This window comes from Rhodnius prolixus, unplaced genomic scaffold, assembly GCF_049639745.1.
Source record: "Rhodnius prolixus isolate KJV_2025 unplaced genomic scaffold, Rpr scaffold_2, whole genome shotgun sequence".
Lineage (NCBI taxonomy): Eukaryota > Metazoa > Arthropoda > Insecta > Hemiptera > Reduviidae > Rhodnius > Rhodnius prolixus.
In genome coordinates this window covers 16,867,114-16,884,941 of record NW_027411592.1, presented here as the reverse complement: position 1 = coordinate 16,884,941, position 17,828 = coordinate 16,867,114, and the positions used below count along the sequence as shown (strand labels likewise).

At 32.7% G+C, this 17,828-nt stretch overlaps 1 protein-coding gene and 1 long non-coding RNA gene across 6 annotated transcripts in view; one reads left to right on the top strand and one right to left on the bottom strand.

Moving 5' to 3' along the window:
• The window catches only part of LOC141449146 (uncharacterized), a 37,230-nt gene extending 24,243 nt beyond the window's left edge, over positions 1 to 12,987 (bottom strand). Inside the window, exons 1-6 of one of the 3 annotated variants that reach the window (XR_012455359.1) lie at positions 12,792 to 12,987; positions 11,756 to 11,920; positions 5,958 to 6,082; positions 5,378 to 5,644; positions 5,045 to 5,257; positions 4,382 to 4,473 (exon numbers count right to left, since the gene is read on the bottom strand). This is a non-coding gene — a long non-coding RNA (uncharacterized lncRNA). Of the gene's footprint in view, positions 1 to 4,381; positions 4,474 to 5,044; positions 5,258 to 5,377; positions 6,083 to 9,911; positions 10,718 to 11,755; positions 11,921 to 12,791 lie in introns of those variants that run through there. The other 2 variants (XR_012455358.1, XR_012455360.1) reach the window with 2 other exon arrangements.
• Positions 1 to 17,828, top strand: part of AdamTS-A (ADAM metallopeptidase with thrombospondin type 1 motif A) — a 310,609-nt gene that overhangs the window by 108,343 nt on the left and 184,438 nt on the right. The gene's annotated exons all lie outside the window — the stretch shown is intronic.

Sequence of the window (17,828 nt, the reverse complement as noted above, 5' to 3'; positions counted from 1 at the left end):
ATATCGGTCCTCAACAAATTTCCGCAGGGATTAATCAATATGGTAACAGTGTTGATATCCGTTGAAGGAGATGTACTTCTTCGGACTCTACCGACCGGTTACCCAATCTGGATCACTTATACTAACACCCCAAACACTCATAGCCTACTAAGATAATTAAAGTGTACTACGATTTGGGTTCGCGGAGCCCACGGCAAACTGTAGGTCAGTGACGCTCAAGCCATTTACCATCTGCCTCATTTAAATATGATAAACAAAAATAAATACTGAGAACGAGGTTAGTGCTAACCAAAATCTGTATTTAATATTACTTTTTTTTCCCAGTTAAGATCACAATACTTGAAAGATTGAACGCACCGTAAAATATTACTCTACATCTGTGTTTTTTTATTTTAAAAGCATTATAATTAAATAAAGAAAACAAATCAGGTCTACTGTTCTGGCGGTGAGTAACCGTTCTCAAATGAACTAGTTTCAGACGAAGGAAAAAAATCCCTGAGAGAAACTTATATTATTAAATTTATTTATGTTGTATAATATAAAAATAATTGAGAGAACAAATGTTAGTCGACCTTTCATTTCGAGTACTCTTGTCGTCATCAACTTTGCCAAGGTTATTTCCTAGTTGGGTTTGTTGTTAACAAAAAAGAAAGAAAAAATAAACAGTCAAGGGCTCCAGTTTGTCTGCCAGGAGATAAACTTGAAATTCTTCTCATTGTATAGTTTATTTAACTAGGTTTCTTTCTCTCTTTTATTCCTTATTTCATAAGGAATTTTTGTTTTATATTTATAAAGTAATGAAATAATATTTAAAAATAAAAACTTTATACAGAATAAAAATTTTTACTTTTAATAACATTCCGTCTGGTTTAAAATTATTTTCTCTTATTATACAATAGGAAAGATAATTAAAATAATTAAACATTCTTCCGTCCAAGGGAATGAAGGACCAGCTCAACAATGCAAACAATTTACCTACTGAAACCAAAATGCGAAATTCGTTCACTAAAACGCAATACATTAAGAAATAATAAGGACCAAAAACCAATTGTTTTTAACTGATTATTACAGGAGTTAATAATCAATTTAGACAGGCAGCACTGCCCAACACAGGGCAATTATATGAAGAAGCTCCTAAGAAAGAGTAAATCTAAGACGCGAACGAATCCAATGGACTAACCACTGAGGTATTCCCTTCTCTGAAACTGAATAACATCAGAGAAGTGAAGTATTGTTGGGGTGTTCGTAGAAGAAAACTCATGCCTTTTACTCAGCCCAATTTGATCTGAGGCCCCTTTAACCAGAGACTAATACAATTAGTTAAACATACAGGACGGAAGGAGGTGCTCCACACTTAGTGAGCGTCTCAGCAGGCACTCTGGAGATTCTGGCCTACCTAAATGGAACCTAATCTAAAGTTGGTAGTGAGTTTTAAGTTAATTTTTTTGTCTCCTACAATTTCCAACTTTAAACCGTACAGAAAATACAATCGCTATGGGAGGTTTTGAAATTGAGTTACTACTTTAGTTGGTTCTTTTAAATAAGTTTGACAACTTCAAAAGCCAATAATCAATTTAGTCAGTGAGGAACTTAGGCTATGATTATTTCCAACCATACGTTTTTTTATGGTTTGCAATTTCATTTGGAAATGTAGAATGACAGTTAATTTATAAAAAAGGATCTCATGGTATCACCTCCAACCTTGAACCATAATGAGTGTACCTGCCAGATGCATGAAACCTATTACCTTAAAATGACCTTCATTTTACCATTTATGGTACATAACTAGCATGGTTGCTGCCATTATTGTTATTGTTTTTTATGATATAAAATAATAAATAAATAAACACTAATATAATCTCTGTTCCTTGTAATTTCAGTTTTTTATTACTTCCTTGAGGTAGTAAAATTGAACACGTAATACAAAATGGATTAAGCAAAATTGGAGGAGGCTTTAAACAAGTTTCATTTAGCATTTTGACAATAGGGATTACTTAATATATGTAATAAGAAGTCAGAATTAAGTTAAAATTAAGAAAAAAATAAAAAAGTACATTTAACAGCTTCATACTAGTTTTTATTATGCATGTTTTTTTACAACCGACAAATCAAATTTAGTAATGAAACTATTCTCTCACATGAGAACACAAGAAAATGAAGGAAATCTAATTTAACCCAACGAAAGGGGCTTGCGATTTAATGATACACTAATCGTCCCCTTTATCCTAAAGGGCTAGAGAATGACTACGTGCACCGTTCGAATTTACAAGGAGTGCATTTTCTCCTACGAACCCATTATTACTGGACAAGTTATAACGAAAATACCAGGCGCAGATTTCCTTCCTATTTCTAACGCTTCTACCAGCCTTCTATAAATAAAAGTTACCGACGATGGCTAGCTTGAATTCGACCATTTATAAATTGTATAACAATAAGTGTTTCGCTCAAGTTTAAGTAACTCAATCCAAACTATTAAAATGATGTAATAGAGCAAAAACCATGAAGTAGGAGAGTAATTTAAAAAAGTTCCAGGCAAGTAACAATAAATGGTTATCCAAGGATTTACTTTACTCGGCTGCAAAGTTAACTAGTATTACGATATCTATAAAAGTTTCAAATTATGAATGACCGAATATAGTAAATTCACATGTTTTAGTAATCCACTCTTTAAATTTTCCATGGTGTAGCTTTTAAGTTCGCTGTATACAACAAGGATCTAACTGATTTTTTAACATTCCAAGGCAACCACAGCAGATTGGTTAATCGGGAGTGTGTCAGTTTACACACTATATCTTTCCTGGAAAAATCGTCCACGTTTCATTAATATAAGATTTATGTATACATATAAAGACTATTTTAAGATGAACTCCCCGAGTGCACACATTGCATGCTAAACAATAGTATGATGGATACTATTCTCATACACAACATGTCACTCACACCTCATGTAACATCGTAAATTTGTCATTGTTTTCCTAGCATAATGTCAACAAGCAACGAATTAACAATGAACCAAATTATAAATATAATCTATTTAAGGCCAACAAGAAAACACAATGTTAGGCAAATTGTTTAATCTGTTGCTTTAATGATAATTTTTGAACTTAAATTACGTCAACTAAAGTCTGTAGGAAACAAGAGTATGTTTCTGCATCTACCGAATTAAGTTTTGGATAGATTTATAGTAAATAGACTTGCTTACTACACAAAAAGAATTTGCAAACAATATATGTATACTCCATTTCTATAATGTAGTTCCAGCATATTTACAGATATTTGGATGTTTGTTTTACACCTTCGGTCTGAAGTGTTGTAAGCAAAGTAACTGAAAAAAAATTTAACTTCTTTATAGACAGAATTTACAGAATTTTAATTTTTACATCGTTTTTCACGAAAGTGATTGGAGCCGCTTTGCCCAAAATGGCAGAAACCATTTAATAGATTTGAATTCATAGATTTGTTTACCAGTAAAATGCTTATGTTTTGCATGTGGTATGCTTTCCTTTTAGAACATATTTAAGCAAAAGTTCTTCTTGAGGACTTATTGCTACCTTGCAATGCTCCGATAAGAGCTAGAACATTTAAGTTTTCATATGTATAGTTATCATACAATTCTAAAGAGCACAAATACAGATAATCGATTCTCGAGAGAATTTTAAAGTATATTTTGAGACACTTATAGATGTTGAATTAAGTAATATGCATCTTTGTTCTGCACTAGGACTTAGAGCTGAATGTTTAAGCTACACAAGCAACGGTATATAGAAAAATAAAAAATAAAAATTTTTTTTAATACAAAATCACTTCTTGCAAAAGAAAACAATTTCGATCAATTATAATAGGCGCCACAATTTTGAATAGTAGGAGAGGAAAAATAAAAATTAGAAGTAATTTAGTCTAACTAAAATAATTACAAAATTTGTCCAAATAAAAAGTGAATCTGACTCGATCAGTTTTACACAGTAAATTCTTAACACCAAACTCGCCATAAACACAAAATAACTCAGTACTAGAGAAAGCAGGAGAGCCAATAAGAAGGCAGTATAGGGTGAGATAATGAAAAATAGGCAATTCTAAATCATGTCGATCTCTAAGCAAGTATCAAACTTGTAAATATATAACATTATGCCAATTATAAACACTTAAAAAAAATATAAATACAAAATGGGGCGAATTTTGCCATTTATTAATTAATAATTTAGCAAGTTAACGCGTGCATGAAACTCTCATTTTAATTTATTGAGTGTTTTTTTCCTTTTAAAGAAACTGGTGATTAAAAGACTCAAACCAGTTTAAGAGTCCAATCTCTCACTTAGACACTCTTCCTTCATTACCATTGTTGTAATTAATAGTAACATCTATAATATTGCTTACATCACACCTGGTTTAAATTAATTAATTATTCCTTAAGGTCTGTGTGTCAGTGTGGAGCGTCCGCTTCTGGACATCAATTAACCTGATTTTTGGCCGCGCCTAAAAAAAAATATATTTAAAAAATGCTGTTAATGATTAAATTTTTTATTAACTACATTTAATAAGTGTCTTAAAAAGTTATAAATATGGTGTCTGGCTCAATGAAGTTAAGTTTTAATGAAGAAATAAAACAAAGACGCGAATCGCATCTTTTAGAGTACTTCTTAAAGTTCTTGCTCGTTGATGCTTCAAGTTATATTAAACTAAGGAGTTAAAGTTTATTTCGAAGACAATTGTTAAGGAGCTCTCTCTACTTCTCTTTCTAATAATCTTAGGAGCTAACCGTTGTTAGGAAGAGTCTTCCTCTAGAAGTCTTTGTCGTGTAAAGGCGCTTATGATCATCCAGACGCCGCCTGGACTAATTCAAGTAGTATCTTAATCCAAATTAGGCAACTAGATGTTATTGATGGAAAGGAACAAAGCACAAGAAATAATCGATTACGTCCATAACAATTAGTATTCTGATAACACGTTCTTGTGTCTGTAAATATTAAATGCTAGTGATTGTAACATTTTAATTACCTCTAACTTGGACTTCCCTCAAATTTCATATATGACTTGATGGACTTACCGTGTGCTTTGTGGGCTGCATTGTAAAGCATTCTACTAGGCCTCGGAGGTTCAGTAACATTAGTGATCCTCATCTAGAGACCTGCCGTCTCTGCTGCCTCAATAATCCTTTGCATTTAATTTCCAGGCGAGTGAATATTTGATATTATTCAACAGGTTGTCCACGCAGATTACAATTTTTGAATGAAATTCAGTGGAGTAGCAGTATGGCTGGCTGAAAAAATAAAAAACTAGAATTGATTGGATTGGATTAGAAATGATCCCTCCAAGAGATGTCTGATGCATGCAAGACACCTGGGGAATAGCAACCCCACGGGATAACATGCACACTCACCAATACACATAAACACGTGCAGCAAGGAAAGTTTAATAAAGGACCCATAGTAAATTCCCTGCGGTTCCTGTACCCAAATGGCCGCTTAAACTATGGATAACTAATCCAAAGGAAGAGCCAAGTGAGGGATATCTTGAGTAAGTTGAGCGCCCAGGTTAAAGGACCATCAACAGTATCCATGAAAAGAATGGCACTCGATAGAGAATAGTGGATGGGTTGATTAGATAGTTGGTTATCTCTTGAGGACCAATAGCTGCCGGCTCCACGCTGAAGGCAGAGAAATGAAAAGGATTAGTAGTAATGTATGATAAATTTAGAAATCTAAAATTACTCATGGTAAATTTACGTAGACGTTGAAAAATCAATTTTGTCGACTGAATTAGTTGTAAATGCACGATTTTTATTCGTAAAGCAAGAAATGCAAAGTAGTTCATTGTGATGCAAATCTCAAATTATTTTACTTTTACGATAACACTTTTTTTTAACCAGCGTTAAAGATGTAATCACAAAATAAAAAAGATAATATACAGTGGTGAATGAGAGAGCAAGCAAGAGAAAGTTGATAAAAAAAGAGTACGACCTTGCAGTAAACCTCTCGGCTGCAATACCAGCTTGGTCAGCGTTGCACTCAGCAGGATTGTGGACAGCTCATTCAGCAATAGTTCGCTTCCACAGTGGCATCATTCTTCTCGGATCTACTGTCACCTAGAGCAGTTCAACAACACAACTTTACTTCTTCAATCTAATTCTTTCTTATTGTTACGCTCTCTTTAAAAAATGTAAAGGCAATATTTATATTTTCTGTAATGTACGTCTTAATAAATTAGTGTTAGTTTCCCTCTCCACTCTACATATTATTGTATCACCATTATTACAAATAAAGTGAGTAACAGTTCAGTTGTGCTTGCTCTATCACCTACTCATATATCACATGGCGCAGTCGGTAGGACTCGAACCTACGCTCCCACAGGGAAAAAGTTATATGGAAAACGCTTAACTTTTCCTTAAATATACACATTAGGATGTAAATTACCACTCTCAAAATCATTTTTTAAGAGAACTGTACGTTATAAATTATACAAACTACACCAACATAAAGAAAAACCGTACGATTTAAAAGAAAACTGCCCACTAATGCTAGCCAAAATTTGTATTTTTTCTTTTTAAAGTGGACAATTAAAAGGAAAATTTTCCTTAAAGATCTGAATCATACTTCGGCACTGATCTATATTTCCCTTTTACAAACACAAACCTTGCTCTACACCTCAATATCACACACTCTCACTGCACGTATATATGAAGTACTTCACGCAACATACATTCTAAGCATGAACATTATATTGTATTGAACCCATAATAGATCTTTTAGGTCAAAGCGGATTTTGCTTATAATATAATAACGTATATAATATAATTTCATATTCCGTACCAAGTTATTAGCAATTTCTTGAAAACGCTAACGTGGTGTAAAATACTTCTGTATTAATAAAAAATAAAATGACAAAATTTTTTACTAACTTGTACAGAACCTTATAATTAAATTTTTAAGTTGTAATTTTTTTACCTATTTCAGCTTTTTTTATAAACAAAAAAAAATGCTTCGATTCATGTAGAACTTTAAAGCAAAGAATGAATGAGAATACAAGAAATCTTGATTACGATGCTTTATATAAAGCAACACCTACTAATATTTACTATCAAGAAAGTAATAAAAAAAACTAATTTTAATCTTACAATTAACAGCATATATTACAATATATGAGTATACTTAAATGAAGTATTTATTAGTAACAAACCAAAAAGTGACGTGAAACCTGCTGTAGAAAATGAACGGAGACAGGGAGAGTAAGTAACGTATTTAAAGTACATGAGACACACACTTGAGAAAGGCAAAACGAATTGATGGTCAGAGCCAAACTATTACCTGAGATGAGGAGAAGCTCTCAGGTAGAATATACTTTCTTTTTTTTTATGGTCTATGCCAGGTGAATAAATTACGAGTGAACACTATGACCTATGGTGCAGTGTCAATACAGACTTCCAGCTTACTAAAATATGTGAACTGTCGTGTTCAGAAATTATGTTCCTCATGGTAGCAACAAAACGTAAGATAATATAATGAATGTAATTCTTCTCAAATCTTAACTTTAGATTCAATTATTATTGATTGTTACTTCATTATTTCTTATTCATTCTTGTTATGTCAGTAAAATATTACATGATGTTGTTAGTTTTATATAAAGATTCTGTATTACCTGTTTAGTTTTAATTTGGTGTGTATAAACTTGGCTAACATGGAACTTATTATAATTTTTATGTAATTGGTAGATATTTGCAAACTTATAATGTATCGTGTGTTTAAATATGTAAATTTAAAATAATGCATTTAAATTACTTTAATGTCCGCATTCAAAAATAAATAAATGAAAAGATTTAATACATATTTATTAGTCTTTAAATATTCATTGCCCTAACTAAATTTGAGGCGATTTGGAGGTTTATTAATCCAGCACTTAATGAGGAAGTTACTCGACAAAATAGCGAAAAGCCATCGCCTGTTCTGTGGGTCCTTCCTGTTTAGAGCTATTGGGCTACAGAAAGATCATTTAGGGATCAACGAGCAACATACTAGTCCTTTCGCCTAACTAGTCTTTGAAAACTCCTCCTAATAGGTCCACCTGCCGATGATTTTGATCAGGACAGTCTTGTCAAGAGTGCCAATGCCAACTTTATCTGTTTTTATCCTTTTCCATAAAAGTGTAAAGATCCATATCTTTACACTGAATAACTAATTCCATGGTGAGAATCTCAATAGATATAGTCCTAGCTATTGTACAATCTGGGGAAGGAAAATAAGAAACAATCTCTTTTATCATGACTGCGGATGCAATCACTACTTTGAGATAAGAGCGTACAGAAGATAAATTTGCAAAATACGACGAGTGGGAAAACCAAGGACCTGTAAAAAAGAAATTGCTTTGCTGACATTCTCTAAGACACTATTATTTAAAATCTTCTCTTTACGATAATTTATCTTTAATAAAAACTGTAGAAACTAGAAGGAGTCTAACCAGCGAAATTGGCACAATTTATGGCAATTCAACAATTCATATGTCTTGCAATGGGAAGAATCAAAATTACTTCTCCAGAGAATTAAAGCAACCTTGACAGTCAGTATATAAGATATATCAGTGCACTCCACATCAATCCTAAAATCGTGCTATTTATGATACGTATTCTCTAATAAATTAAAGAAATTTTAAAAAAACGACGAGAATCCCTAATCTAAAATCTGACGAGGGCAAGAGTTTAAGCAAACTGGTAATAATAGCGAGCATTCGCACTGCCAATATCAGCTAATTCATTAGCAAGAGGAAACAATATAACTTTTACGCGCCAATTCAATTGATATTCTGTCTTTTTTTAGATTAAACAACATATTTTATATTCTAATTGTGTATTGCGAGTGACTAATGCCGGATATCTACAAACTATCTGGACATTGGCCGAGCCAAATGTATTTCCTGCCAAATTTTACTATAATACTTAATATTCTAAATCCTTTTAATCTTTTATGGGCTACAATTTTTTTATTAGCAATGCTAAATGTATTTATTTATTTATTTTTCCTAAATGATTAAATATCTTTTAAAAATTGTATCTCAATATCAACGAAAAAATAATGGTAAGATTTAAAACAATTATAGATGGGTAAAATGGTGTTTGAGGTTTTTTCAGGAAGAAATTCATGATTTTTACTTCCTTCACTTCTAGTAAGAGTAAACCTTGCGATTGTGCACTTTTCGGTACCCCTGAATCCGAAAAAATGTTTTTTTTTTTTTTTTAGAAAATAGAGAAAAATCGAGCTTAAAACGTAGAACCCTACATTTCTTTTAGGTACCGCCTTGCGTCCATTTTCTCGATAATGGCTACTACAATTTTGCTTTAATATGTTGTACTGATTGCAGATTTAGTGTAGACATATTGATTTGCATTTAATCTGAAACACTTTCCGAGAAAAATAAGATTGAGAGCATAACAATTGTAACTATTATGGATACGATTTGGAAGGATGACAACGCTTGGCTCTTTCGCTGTAAGATTCATTTTCTTCTAGGGGCAGACCTGTTTAGCCTTTGAGAACCTCAACTATAAAGGGTCAATAAAAGTTAATCTGTAGGTGATAAGCTAAAGAATATAAGTCAACACCTCTTGAAATTCCATAGAACACTGCATGAGAGCATATTAGGGTTACATACAGGGTTATTTAAAGAAGTAGCTTTATCCCTCAAAAAAGAATCAGCTTTATTCCAACATTGGCGAAGTTCCGATATTCGTTCAGCAAATAAGGGACTTTACAGTAGCAACAAGTGCCCAGAGAGTATTCCTCATCAATACAGGCCCCTAATTGCAAGACATCATCAGTACCTAGCTCTAAAAGGTAATTTTTAACGAATACTGCAGATAAAATTTGTTTCCATTTAACTTAAGTTTATTACTAAATACTTGACTATAAAAAATAAAACCATCTAACCTCCTATTTTAATAAACTCCGCTAAATGTGGTAGCACCTTAGCTAGAAGGTTAACTTCGAACAACCATAGGTAAAACTTCAAGAAGTTAGAGCTTAACTGACGGTCTTAGATTTCCTTTTAAGTTTCAAAGCAGTGACTTGCAAGCAAATATATTTTATCCAAGCTAAAAGAGAAAACAATCTGGACGTAATAATTTAAAAAAAAAATCAGAAATCATTTAAGCCTTCAACTAATTATTACCGAAAAAAAAATCTCAGCCGACGAATCGGCGATTCAAAGCGTCTTGAGATACTAATTTCCCCAACTGTAATTTACAAATTATTAAACAAAAATATGACACGAGAAAAAAAATTAAAAATAAATTACTGAGTTAGATGTTTTGAAATCGCTGCATCATCAGAATAAACTGAGCAGACCAGGAGAGAGCGCTTAGTTAAATTGGTTTTAAACATTTACTGTATAAGTAGAAATGTATTTTTTACAGTTGTTAGAAAAAAAAATCATTCAAATGTCAATGACGTTGGTTATGCCGCCCGGCTTTTAGTCAACTTTGAACTGAGACAGTAATAGAAATAGTTCTAGCAATGATTGGCCATCCAAATGAGTTATGTCCACTGCTTTTCCGCCATTCATTCTAATTAGCTTTTCTAAAAATGAACTGCAGCCAATATGTAGAGCTAACATTTACTTCGTATTTTCTTTTAAATATATAAGTAATTGATTAATTTTTGTTTCAGGTGAGTATCAGACGTTCACAATATTGTACTGAGGGAAAAATAGAATACTACATAAGGTAATTAATCAAACAATATTTTCGACTTGAATTGTGTCCGCTGCCAACAGATGTATAGTTTTAATTGACTGATAATATCAACAATTAATATTATCTATGATTTTGTTTTTATTAATAATTCCCTTTTAGAGATTGAGAAATAAAGAAAATTGGTCTTTCAACTGTTGGTTTTGGCTTTTTACGTAGGATTTGTAGCTTTCATGATCGCTAAACTAGTTATACTTTCAACTGTCATTAATACATATGCTTGTTAACATATTTATAATTGCGCTATAGTTAAATATGTTTTGCGGAAAATGACTTGCAGCTACTAGAAGAAATAGTACCTTTATTTACAGTCCGTCCTAGGTATATCGATGTATACCGGTTTCTCGTCTCCGATCATGATTAAATATAATCAATTTCTTTTCGTTACTCCATCCTATGCAGAGATCCAAAAGATAGAAAACTACAAATCAATATTACTTATTGAATTTCTCTCTACAGAATAAACGACTTATCTACACTATGATACTGAAACCTGCCTGGACTTACGGAATGGAACTTTGGGGCTCAGCCAAAGCTTCCAATATCTACAGAATCCAATCCTTCCAGTCAAAAACTCTCCGTCGAATCGCTAATGCTCCTTACTTTGTTTCCAATCATACCGAGATTTCCTTGTTCCTTATGTTTCAGAAGCTGTAAGATCCCGTTACTTTAAATTCCACACATCAATCACCTCACATCCCAATCCTCTAGTAGCTCAACTTACCACTCTACCAGGAAATCCTCCCAGGCGGTTGAAGCGCAGGTGGCCACGCGATCTTCTAAATGAAGTAAGAGCCAATGTACAGTAGTGAACTGTACCACTTTGGGAGTTTCACCAATGGGTGAATTCTCCCCTCATGTATTCATGTATGTATTCTATGTATCATGTTGTATCAGCTTCACTTGATGCAGAATTATTCTGCAGTTGTGAAAATAAATAAATTTAAAAAAAAAAAAAACTTATTGAATTTACTATTAATTCATACAATACTTTTTAAATAGCCGAAGCAAGTTCCTACTTACGTTTTCAGTGTTCAGGTGTACTAATAAAAAATGAAATTTAGGCAGCTACAGTACGGATATTGGGCTAACGTGAGTTTAAAGATACACTTCTTTTCTTCCACTTTATATCGTGTGAATTTATTCAAAGTTGGACCTTTTTACTCACTTCAGTTCAAATTCAATCTTCTGTAAAACAAAAAAATATTATCACCTTTTTTTTTGGGCAATTCAGTTTAAAAGTGACGTCATAAGAAAAAAAATACTAAATTATTTATAGAAAAATGTAAGAGAAATAATAATAAGATTTAACAGCTGACTGACAGAGCGAGAATGTATATTAGTTATAAGCGACTTTAAAGCTGTAAGTTTTTAGTTAAACCAATAAATATTCAATATCATGTATACGTGTATACACATGGGCCTACTCAGGTAAATGCTATTAGTAAGTAGCCAAGGAGACAATGTTACTGTTACAGTCAGCCGAGATCAAGAAATAAAACAATTCATTATTTTAAATTATTTTGTTAGAATTCTATTCCTTGTTAAACTGTTTCATTTTATTAGTTTCATCTTGCGGATACTTTACACAGCACATTCACACAAACCACTAGGGAGTATACAGTACATAACTCAGGATCCATTTGGAAGGGTGGGTCTGAAGGCTCTAAGGAGGACGCCTCTACACTAGACTAAGAGCCCTGTAAAGCGATACCCCCCGGCAAGCTTAAATCACTGATCACAAGACTTCAAAAAGAAAATCGTACTGGACTGTTTAAAGGCAACAGACTTCGGAAATGTCATACTGTCTTAAAAATTGGATTCCAGAACGTTTTATCATCACATAGGGGGCCAAAAAGCTCTTCTTAACGTAACTCATAAAATAATATCCAGGCCCTGAAAAAGACGAGTTGTATTTGTCGAAACGTTGGCAAAAAGACGAGTTGTTGTTTTTATCTGACCGATTATTCCTCGCCAATTTTGAATCCTTAATTGAATAATTTACGATCACGAAACCTATAGATTCATATTTACAACATTATAAGATGGATATGCTTACCAGAGATTGTTAGAACGGTTTAATACTCCATCTGCAAGAAAAGTAGAGTAGATTCTGCTGTGCCGCCCAGAAAAGAGTTTTAATCAAAGAATCAATGGATGATGCAGGGAACAGCATCCCATGAGGACCAAAAACCGGCAAAAGAAGAAATATCCTCCACCGGCTCAGGATTCCAAAACAAATTTTCGGTCCATCAGAAACTAAAATGCAAAACAAAGATTATTACACTAATTCTAAGCCACTACAGAAAGAAGTAGTTTTAAATTAAGGTTATATGTTACAAGATAATTCTCTTGTGCTTTGTTCTGAGTACCACATAATTATTGTATAAAGCCTAAGCTTTCCTCTTGATTTGCCGAGTTCAGATCGAGAGGTGACTAGTGGAGCAGCCACTTTGGATGAAGCTTTCACTTCGGCTCCAAGCTCAGCAAACGGACACGCCCTAAGAATCGTACATAACGTACAGTTCTTCAAGGAAAACAAACAATACTCAGCGCACCAAGGGATTGGTTAAAGTAATGATAAATTCCTAACTAAGCAACTTAATACACCAAGATGGCTGTGTTAAAACACAGCTAGGGTCAGTCACCTACTTACGAGTATTTAATGATTTGAAGAAATACCCCAACTAATCTAGCCTAATTTTCCAATCACTTACCGACGAAGACACAAAACAAAACAAAGAAGGCAGCTTTACCAATCACATTAAAACTATGATCTTGAAGAGATAAATCAAGTTACAATAATTAAATGTTACTAATTGCAAAAGTAAAAGAATTGTAGATGATCAAGAATTATGCGGCCAAGTTATAGAAAATTACATTCTGGTGCCTTAAAGAAGCTGAAGAAAAAAGGAATAAAATAAAACTAATGAAAATATGTTTACTCTGTAAATATTTATGAGAAATGTAATAAACTGGTAAAGATATAAGTTTGTAGATGTCCATAAGTTTTGAGTCAAACCTATTTCGAGTCATAAATCAGGCCACAGCATTGCTGACGATCGGCTTTTACACATGCTTGTAAAACTCTTTTTTTTTTTTTTATGGCTGTTATAATATACATAATATAACTATGTTCCGTTGGAAATCAACATAAGAAACTGTTTTCACGCACGCTGGAACCACTTACAATATTTTAGTCTCACACAGTAAGCAAATTGAAGGTTTAAATTAAGCAGACACTATTACAATCCAGCTTTAAATGTACTTACCCAAGTTCAAGTAGGAAAGTAATTAATTTTTTGTTTTCTTTTGAATAATGACTTTAAACCACAAATGCCCGACATAGCATTAGAAAAAGAATTTATAAATGATCGTAAATTTTAAGTTTTACTTAATCGTTATTTAAGGAGCTTAAATTTAGAAAGAATTTTTACTATCATTCCTTTTAATACGGACAGCTGATTGTTTTTATGATAAGCAAAATAAATTATTATATCTTTATTGAGCCCCGTTATTAGTCGGTAAGATTTAATATTTTCAAGTTTCAAGATAAATGACTATTAGCTGTGAGTAAAACATTTTTATCATTTGTAGATAGTAATGAAATCAAAAATATCTAAAACTTATTAATTGATAGTTTCTCAAACATTCGATCTGCGATTAAAACGAAAGATTCAACAAAATTAGCACGATAGACTGACTCACTGAAGAGACATCATCTTCTTCTATCTGTCCGGAGGGGGAGGAGCAATATGGAAAGTTGCAATATAAATGATTGAAGAAATCATTCTGTAATTCATTTGTATCGAGAAAATAGCAAAACTAACAAAGCTTTTTGGAATTTTTGTAAATAACAAGGTTAAATAGCTGTAATTCGTGTAACACTTTTATTATAACAATTAAAGAAATAATTTATTCATTTAATTATTTATTGTATCAAATTGGTTTAATTTATGTGCAAAACATTTCAAAATAAGTAAAGTAATTGCCTTATTTTTCTTCGCCTAATTTGGACTTAACGTCCAACTACTAATTAGGTGTCGCGGACAGAAGCTCATAACATTTTAAAATAAATAAAAATATTGAAACGCTAAAGAGTTTAATTAAGCCATTACAGATGGCAGTGATACTCCCAAGTCGAGAAAAAGTTTTATAAGACGATACATCTACTTCAACAATGCGGACATCACTTGTACGAGTATCTACTTGACAAAAAATAGATTTTCAGAATGCTGATGAGTAATTATGTAAAATAATGTTTAATTAGATGAGTAATTTTAAGTGTAAGTGCTTTATGAAATACCTATATACAAAAATATATTGATTTGAGATGCGTGACATCTGAAGTAATTGGCTCCAGTAGCTCTTTACAGTGCACTGTTAGCTTATGGACAATGAATCTCGTATTCGATAGACAACCAGTCTATCATCGAACGGTTAAGATGTATCTAGAAAAAATAAAATATAAGCGCCGTCACCTAATTCGGACCCGCGTGGGCACCCACCTATTTTTTTATAATTATTGTAAATTATGCCTCTATTGAAGTACATGTCTTAATTTTTTAAAAATTAGCAGCGTCACTATAGTACACAGATTTTTCTTAGTTTGTCAATTTTACTAAGATGTCAAATTTACTTAAAACGCTTGATGAAGTCGAATGACGTTTTTTACTTAATAACTTTGTCTTGTGTCCAAAGTAGACAGTAGTCTAAAGATGAGTGTCAATCCTCTCGTAACACATAAAAAATTCACATCTTAAAGATGCTAATCAGTTTCAATTTAGAAACTATCAACATATCAGTCAAATGTACCAATTTGCAAACAATCTATTGCCATTTTCTTAAAGCATTTTGTCGGATTTGATATATCTATCACTTTTTTTTTGTTAAGGTGCGATATTCCTAGAAGACTTTGCCATCATAGAATCAATAACAGATGTTTTATGCATGGCAAAACCATTTTGGACAACAGAATGTCGGCCTGTTATAACGATGTGATTTGCCTTGAAGACACGGTTATATAATGCAGAGGTAGCACTAACTCAAGTGTTTAAAAGAAGTTGAACCAGTGTTTTATTCTGGCTGTTTTAGTAATTCTAATTTGCTGTTCATATCCACAGTATGAAACATTAATTCTCCCTAAACCCTGAGAACACCGAGTAAGGGGTGTCAGGGTAGATGTTCATTATATTAAAAGCACGAGTTACTCCTAATAAGAACAACGATAGCTAACAGTCTGATCCGATATATGAAGAGTAGCCTGATCTCTAGCACCACGAAAGTGAGGCTATATAAAACATTGATTCGCCCAGTTTTAACGTACGCCTCGCAAACGATTCCCAGAGTCGATGAGGAGCGGCTCCTGATCTTTGAATGAAAAATCCTTCGAAGGATTTTCGGTCCTGTGAAGGAGGGAGATGTTTGGAGGAGACGAGACAGGGAGCTATATCAACTGTTCGGAGAGGTGGATGTGGTACGTGTAATAAGGTTGGGAAGACTGAGCTGGGCGAGAATGGATGGCGGATCGATTCCCAGAAGAAAAGCTCGAGATGGAGATAGGCGGAAAGAGTGGAGTAGACAGACCAAAGTTGAGATGGGAGGATGGTGTCATCAGTGACGCAAGAAACCTGCTAAAGGTGAGAAATTGGAAAGCGGCTGCAACTGACCGGGAACTATGGAATAGACCCATTGGGGAGGCTAGGACCCACCAAGGGTTGCAACGCCAATTATATAGCTAGTTACTCCTCATGGATACCCTAGAACAAGTGCTTGAACTTCTTAAAAATAATTTTTAGACACGAGTAATTTTGTTTTTTGAAAAAAATATCTTTAAAAAAAAAATTGTTTTTAATTGAAACAATCAGATTTAGTTTTCATTCAGATCAAATTGAGACTTAATTTTGTTGATATTTCATTAGGCGTTTTTTCAAATAATAAGCAGTTTAATATTTGATACTTACAGTGAATGAAGAAATAATTACTAGACAACCAAATATTAGGAAGAATTCTATGTACAGAATGAAAGAAAGACAAACCTAAGAGAATGTTCTTAGTGAAAGGAATAGAAAATTACACAGCGGTGAATAACAAAAATTTTGAAGAAATCGTCAAACTTCTCAAACAAAATTCTTAAAATGTAAATTAATTTGAACTTTAAGGTAACTTGACTATTAACATAAATTATTTAAAAAAACTTAAGAAATAAGTTAGCTTCAAATTAATTTAATAAATATAGAGAACATTTAGCTTGTATGCATATGCATTAAGTAAATTGTAAAAGAATGGCCATCAGCATTAATAAACCTCTTTTAGTGCCTGGACAGTATGAAGCGCCTCTCTCAACAAGGGTAAACGTTCCTCATAGTCTGCCGTCTTCCCAAGTAATTCTAGTAAAGACTAGAATTCCTCCAGTTTCCATCTTTCCATCTACTAAGGCCTACCTCATAGCCCCTTTTGGCTGAAGAAAGAGTCAATTATCCATTCAACTGCAAACCAGCTAAGGTATTTGTTCTTTTACAATCACTTCAACTGGCTTGATGTTCGAGTGTAGACCATATTGCAGCACTCTTAGCCTCGTCCGTTCTAGTTTTCTGTACTTTCCGGCTGCACATTTTTGCTTCTTGAATTAGATTTATTTACGTTCAAGTACTTATAAAACTCCTTAACAAAAACTTACAGTTTAAAATGTTAAGTATAAGGGTTGATTAAACGCCAAAAGGTACACAAATCAGCGAGTACCCAACATTTCATTAATACTTCATTAATATTTAAGTAATTCTACTGCATTAATTTTCATTAAGTTATTTTTTAGAATTTATTAGATGTCACAGACCCTTATGCTGGCCATTTTCGTCTACAAAATATATGTTCAAGTAGCACTGTAGATTGACTGTAATATCTAGTTATTTATAATAATTAAACTATTAATTACAGGTTAAAAAGAAAAACCTTATAAAAAATAAAAAAAAATTATGAGGCTAAAAACTTCAAAACCTTTTTTAAAAAAAACTTACACCAACATACATCAATGATTTTGTTTATTTTATTTATTTATTTTTATTTTTAAATAAAAATCGTCGGTTTAAGTTCATTC